This window comes from Malania oleifera, chromosome 10, assembly GCF_029873635.1.
Source record: "Malania oleifera isolate guangnan ecotype guangnan chromosome 10, ASM2987363v1, whole genome shotgun sequence".
In the NCBI taxonomy this organism is placed as follows: Eukaryota; Viridiplantae; Streptophyta; class Magnoliopsida; order Santalales; family Ximeniaceae; genus Malania; species Malania oleifera.
In genome coordinates, this window is record NC_080426.1 from 8442689 (window position 1) to 8450635 (window position 7947).

Sequence of the window (7947 nt, forward strand, 5' to 3'; positions counted from 1 at the left end):
TAAAGTCATATATTGTGTTCTAAAAATCATAATTTCTGGCATCTCATACATATATACACATTTCAACATAATAACAGTATTTTCCCAAACGTGCATTTCCTTTGTAATATACAAATATAATACATGCTTTCCTGAAAATAAATTTACTCATACATAATCATAATTTGAATGAAAAATAACTGTTTTAGTTTATTCCCTTACCTGACTACTAAGAAAAGCCCCTATAAATTCTGGACTCACACCCATAGGATTTCCTGATCAATACGAATATCATTTCCTATAACTATAGTAGGATCAAATTTGGCATAAAAAGTCTTACCTCAACTCAGGGATGATTTCCAATGGAGTTCCATCAATAATCCGCTTCGATAGATTTGGAAAGAACTTTTCCAGGAGCGTCGTGGTGGCTTCAGATCCTCGAACCGGCAGAAATTCGGCCTGAAATCGAAGGGAGAAGAGGAGGGAGTCGAAGGGAGAGAGAGAGAGAGAGAGAGAGAGAGAGAGAGAGAGAGAGAGAGAGAGTGTGAGATATTTCTTAATTATGAAGTTTAAATTTGGGCTTTTGATATTTATAGGACTGGATTCGTCGATGAGACACATCTCCTCGTCGACGAGTCCTGTAGAAAGTTCGTCGACGAACCTGCACCTTTGTCGAAGAATTTCAGGCTTCCCCAAAACCCTTTCTTGGTATCTTCTCGTCGACGAATCTTGTCTTCGTCGATGAGGTCCTCTTATACCCTCATCGACGAATCCCCTGTGTTTGTCGACGAGGCCCTAATAATTTCCCTCGGTTATTCCTTCTGAAGTGCAATGTCGTCAACGAACGCGAAGCGTTGTTCCTTCTGTTACTGTTTCCATTTCCCTTCCTCTTTATTATTTAAATCCCATTATTATTTGGATTGACACATAGGCTCCCCATCAGATATGGGTTGAGGGGGCCGATATGACTATCGGAGTTTAGTTGACTTACCTTGGTCAGCCAGCCAGGTTAGGTCCTGCCTTCAGGTCTCACAATCCTGTTATGAAGAATTAAATAATGACTTTCAGTTATCCATCCAGGAAATCTTTTCAGTTATTATATATGTGTATGACTAGATTTTCATAAAATAGTCATACTTATAGATATTAGCAGTACTATGAATAAATATTTAGGAAAATCAGTTTATGTTAAGTAACATAGGTATGATTTATATTGCAACAGGTTTACAGGTTTGACTTAACTTTGTTATTTATGGTATTTTCTAAGTTAGATTGTACTAGCATGTAGCTTACTTGCCACACACTAGCAATAGCATATTTCGTCTTACTGAACGTGTGATGACCCAAAAATATATATACGATTAAAACATAATAATAATAATAATAATAATAATAATAATAATAATAATGGTCATTAAGTTAATATCAATATAGAAGTGTTTTTCTATAGGATCCTTGATTCCATGTTTGATGCCTAAGAAAGACTTTGTCTTAACGAGTGCTTAGAAACCATTACGGCTCAGTCGCTCCCTAGAGGTCAGCCTGGTTAAAATATGAAAAATGGGTTTAAATATAAAGAGAGGGGCAAAATTGGAAATTCTAGGTCTAAGGGCTATAAAAGGAAATTTCCTTTGCTTACTCATTAAGAAATCTCAAATATCTCTCTCTCTCTCTCTCTCTAAACTCTCTCTAGTCTCTCCTTCTCTCTAGAATTCTTCGTCGATCGTTGACAGAATCGAAAAACGGAAGCTACCATGAGGATCGTGGAAGGATTCTCTACAACTTCTATGGATCGGAATCTCGTTTCGGAGATCTTTGGGTTTCGGCGTAAAATCGAGGTAAGACTCAGTTTTTAATTCTGATCCAGTAGTTTTGTAAATATCAGTCTTGTGAGTATATTCTGTACTATGATTTGTAGGTTTAGAAACTCGGTTCGCTGTTTAGGGACCTTGGAGTTCAGGATTTGCTTATGGGGTTAAGGTAAGGGGAACTATGTTTATATTGGTTATTTTTGAAATTAAATTCGGTGGAACTATGGTCCACGGTCCTGTGTGTGTTTTGACTACTCATTTAGGGGGATCTAACGGGGAAAACTATGAGTTTTTCATTATTACAATTTTGGAAAAAAGGGGGGGCGACGGATTGAATCCCGGGTTTTGTTGAAAACCGAGTATATGTGTGATTTATACTATAATATTGGGATGACCGTGTCTTGACTTCGTTTAAATTGTATTTGTTTGGAAAACCATGATTTAGATTACCAAATGAGTGTGGTTTGTTTGGTTATATGAGCATGCATGTGTGTGTGATATGTTGAAGCGCTAGTAGGAACGCGGTTCCAAAATTATTCCAAGTACTGAGAGTGGTCGGCTCTATATCCGAGGGCGTGTGTATCGCCAGCCACGTTGGCAAGAGTGGCCGGCTCTATATCTGAGGGCGTGAGCTTATTCTGGCAGATCAGGCTGAAGGGTGTGGATCCACCAGTTAGCGTCGGTACGATGCCATGGGAGTCGAGGACTAGGCATGTGCCGGTGGCACCGTGCTTCGCGAGTTGGGTACGGGCCAACGTCGGAATGCCGGATCGGCTTCTGGTCGATGGGTGTGACGACATCGGGTTACTGATCATGTGTGTGTATTGTGACGGGGCTGCGTATAAATGACCTTCATATGTGTGCGTGTATGCACTGTATAAATTAGTATTGGAATGCATTTAACTGCGTGTATGTTGTATCATGATAACACTCAAATCCCACACACTGATATAACATGTGTTCTTCCTTACTGAGAGGTGTTTCACCCCTACTGTACGTACATTTTTACAGGTCCTTCGGGTAACCGGAACTAGCGTCCTGGTGTAGGGAGCATAGTGGCCCGTATACTACGTTAGCGCTTGGGTAAGTGCTAGGACTGTAGTTTTGTTGGGTTGCCATTTTGAGTTGTATTTGGGCACCCAATTTGTCTGTTTTGTTAGAGCCATGTTCTGCTCTTGTATAGACTCTGGTATGGTACTGCATATGTTGATATAGAATGACTTTTTCCGCTACGTAAATGATTATGATTGGATGTGTTTAAGGTGCCTGAGAACCCTACAGGGTCGGACCCTCATCCAGTGTACTGTATCTGTGATGATTTATATGATACAGGGATAGGTTAGGTTACAATTTTCACCCCCGGGTCCCATTTCCGGGTTCGAGGCATGACAGTGTCAACCTTTGTAATAACTCCAAAAAGGGTTATAGAAGATTAGTAGAGTTATTCCAAAAAAATTAAAATTGAAAATTTAAAAAATTTTAAAAATAAATAAATAATTAATTAATAAAAAAATAAAAAATAATTAAAATTTATATTTATTTTTCTTAATAAAATATATTACTATTATTATTCATTATTATTATTATTATTATTATTATTATTATTATTATTATTATTATTATTATTAACATCCTGAAGCTTCAAAGAAGCTTCAAGATGAATTTTTTTTCAAATTCTTCTTCTTGCCTTCACAACACCCCCCCAGATTCTCTGTATACTCTCTGTCTCTCCTCTCATTCTCTCTTCCTCTCTCCTCGATTTCGTGATGGATTTTCGCCCAATCAAAAATCCGAAGATACCAGCTGGACTCCATTCTCCGCTGCCGTCATTTCTATCGGAGCGGATCGGTGGTAGGAGCGGCGTAGGCGTATCCCCTAGGGTAAGCCAATTTCTCTTTTTTTTTTTCTTTAATTTCTTACAAATTATAAGTCCAATTGATGAACGGACACCACCACGAGAATCTAGGGATGATTCTCTACAAGTCTAGTGGGACGAAATTCTCGTGGGGGTGTCGGGGCAAAACCCCAAATTTGAGATATGGGAGTTATTAAGGTGTTTATTTTTAATTAATTAACATTAATTTAGAAATGCTAAAATATTGAGCATCTGGGGCTAAAGTAGGATTTCTAGAATTTAGGGCCCAGGTGAGTGCCGCGGGTGTAATTTTGGGACCCACAAGCAAAATTCAGAAAATTAAGTGGGGGTGTTAAATAATAGTATAAATATTAATTTGAGGTATATGGAGCCTAGGGAAAGCAAGATGAGTATTATTTTGGAGAAATAGATTAATTAATCTGGGAAAAATGTAAATTGCAGGAGTTGAATTTCGGGCGCAAAAGGCATAAGATTTGAGATTCTAGCGAGACTCTCAGTAAGTCAGGTAAGGGAAATAAATTATAATAGTCTTTTTATGAAAATTATGGGTTGAGAAATATGTGAAAATGACGTATGTTATTTTACCTGAAATTTATTATGATATAAATATCAGATGAAATTTGTGTGACATATAATTTATATTGAGAAATGTTTAAACTGAATTAGATGATTTATCCTGTGAAATACGTGATACTGAAATGTGTTTTAATATGAGAATTGAAATGTGGGAAAATGATGAAAGTGAAATGTGTAAGAAATGTATTCTCTAAGAAAATGAAGAAATGTGAAATATGGAAATGTGTTTTGAGAAATATTGAGTAATTGTGAAATAAGATATGTATATGATAATATAAGATGAGATGAATTATAATCTGAAAAAATATCATTTAAATGATGAAATGTGTTGAGAATACGGATATTGAAATGTGAATATGTGAAATGAAAATATTGCAATGTTAATTCTGCAATATGAAAATGAGAAATGTGGAAATACGTGAAATATGAATGATAAAATACCAACACCGCATAATGATTATGGGTATGTGGTAGTAAACCCTGTTGGATGGTTAAGATATTGAGCACGGTACCGTTGCTAGTGGTGTTAGTGCAACCACATGGACTCTTAGAGCGCGTGGCGTGACAGTCGATTGTGCCATTTTGTAGGGTTGTTGGGCCCCTTGAGTTCGGATCAAGGTTATAGGCCGCCCAGTCGTACTACAGACGCGCTATGTGATATGATATTTGATCTAACCAGGTCGGCCAACCACGGTTAGATCCAGCTTTCGGGCTGCACAACCTTGACCATGGGGGGAAGCATGGCATGGATAGAAAGATCCTTAGGGTGGCCATGAGTTACAGACGCGATGTTGGTATTTGATACCAAGGATACTCATGAGCCAGAAAGTAAAATGGAAACCAAAAGTAAAAGAATGATAACATTGGCTAAAATGAGAAATGAAAGAAAGAATAGAGATTAAGAAATAAAGAATGATAAAATTGAGAAATGGAACCGTGTGAGTTGATAATATACATATTTGAGGCGAAGTGAAACTCTCTGCCTGAGGGCTTGCTGAGTAAGGTGAGTGCCCTGATAGGTATCAGATGTGGTCATACATGGTTGCATAATGTGTTAGAGCAGAGGGAAGCTACCTGTATGGGCGGGTAATCTTCCCTATTCTCAGAAACTTCGCGGTAAATATGTGTTAGAAATTATTGAATTTGAGAAATGATTTTAAAGCTTATAAAAGCTTGTGTTGTATATCTATATGATTATGAGAATGTGTATATCAGTGTATTTTCTCATATGAAACGATGATTTAAAAAGTGTGTATTATAATTGAACTCATATGACCACACACTTTAAATAATTTATTCCTTCTTACTGAGATGTGTCTCACCCAAATTATCTAAATTTTTTAGGGAACAGGGATAGTGTGATACCCCATAGATGAAAGACTTAAAAAGATTAGATGTTACTACCCATATCAACGAGGTGTATCTTTCTTTTCGGGAGCTTTCCCATAAGAACTCCATAGTTAAGCGTGTTTGGCTTGGAGCAATCTTGGGATGGCTGACCACCTGGGAAGTTTTCTCAGGAAGTGTGTGAGTGAGGACAAAACACACTAAAAAGGACACATGTTAGTTTGTGGGGTAAGTCATTGGTCTGATAAGGCCTGCCACCCTGTTGTCTAGTCTAGGTGGAGGAGGAGAGACACATGGCTCCCTGACAGACCCAGGTTGAGGCGTTACAAATAGTATCAGAACCAACACCCAGCCGGAAGTGTGATGAGATTCACATCGCCTGGGTTTGGAAATGTGGGTTTGCAACGAGGACGTTGCGTTCTATAAGTGGGGGAGAATGTGATACCCCATAGATGAAAGACTTAAAAAGATGAGATGTTACTACCTATATCAACAAAATGCATCTTTCTTTTCGGAAACTTTCCCATAAGAACTCCATAGTTAAGCGTGCTTGGCTTGGAGCAATCTTGGGATAGGTGACCACCTGGGAAGTTTTCTCAGGAAGTGTGTGAACGAGGACAAAACACACTAAAAAGGACATGTGTTGGTTTGTGGGACCAGTCATTAGTCCAATAAGGCCCGCCACCCTGTTGTCTGGTCCAAGTGGAGGAGGAGAGACGCAATGTTCCCTGACAGACCCAGGTTGGGGCATTACAGATAGACCAAGTGATAGAGCTCTATGATAGTAGGGAGTTGGAACCCTAATATACAGGCTGAGTTTAGACTAGGGTTGTATTGTTTTTGGGTATGAGACAGTATTGTATATTTGTGTATATTGATACTCTGGGTATTGTATTCTGACTGATATGTGTATACTGTCTTCCGCTGTTAGGTTGTATAATAAAATAACTTTTTACCCGGTACCCAATGTGGGTCGGGTTGTACGAATGATAGTGGGATTGTTGACGTGGCCGATTTGTGAATGTTATGGATGACGTGTGATTATTTATTTATTATTAAAAAAATTTGTACGAAAATCGGGGCGTCACAACCTTTACGTTCGGTCGACCAATGACATTTAGTTCATTTTGGGTTCAATCGCCGAGGCCTCAGTCAATATGTTGACTTTCTACCATTTGGTCGACCAAGGCGTTTTTAACATGCCATGTTCGGTCACCCAAAACCCTTTCATACTTAAGATTAGGTCCTGTTTTGAGTTTAAAGTTTACCCTTATTAACATAGATGTGACTTATAAAGTAGAGGAGATTTGTCCAAGTGACGTGCAAGGACCTAAGGTCTATCTAAGGTCATTTTAGCTAACCAAAAAAAATTTGGATTATCCCTACGGTCAAACTATGGTCTTGAGCATATAAACCTATCATGTATGATGCAGTTAATACAGACCATAATAAATTACAAACCAAATAAAATTAAATGCATTACAATACAACACAAAAATGTTTTCATTCTTTTTCCCTCCGGTTATGCCATCACAAAGTATGATCTTTGTAGTCCTTATGGCTTCCTTGTGTCCTTACTATTCGTGCGTACAAAGAATTAACCTTGTTCATAAGCTCAATGCATAAGTAAGATACTTATACTTGTCAACATCAAAATAGGGATTGGACTCAAAAAGTCAACAGTAAATAACGAGGTATGTATGTTGGTTTGTATAGTGTAATATAAGATAGATAGTATTCTTGGTTTTAGGATAAGAATGGTTTTGGAGAGTATTTTTGGGTTATTGTAATCTCCCAGAACCGTAAATGTAACCACGGTATTCCTCCACCATAAGTGAGGGTAATTTATAAAATTAGGATGTTTTATGTAAGGATGAAAAAGTGATGAATAGCAATTTCGAGGACAGAATTTTATAAAGAGAGGAGAATATAGAGATACGAAAAATTTATTCATGAAAAATAATAAAATAAAGGAAAGAGAAAGGAAAAGAAATTTAAAAAGGAGCATCAGCAGGGGTTTGTCGACGAACCCAAAGTCTTTGTCGACGAATGTCCCTCTGGGTCTCATTAACGACGAGAAGATACCGAGAGTCTAGGAATTTCATAGAATTCTAGGTTCGTCAATGAACCAACCTCCTCGTCGATGAAGTGCTTTTGTGGGCTCGTCAACGAATCACTTTAACTCGTCGACGAAGCCTGGCCTATAAATAGGGAAACCATTATTTTTCAGCGTTAATTTCTCTCTCCTCTATCTTTACCCTACGATTTTGCTTCTCTCTCTCTCTCTCTCTCTTCAATTTCGGCTTCGTTAAAGCCCCGTTTTGACTATCAAAAGTCACCACGAGGTTTGTGGGGAGA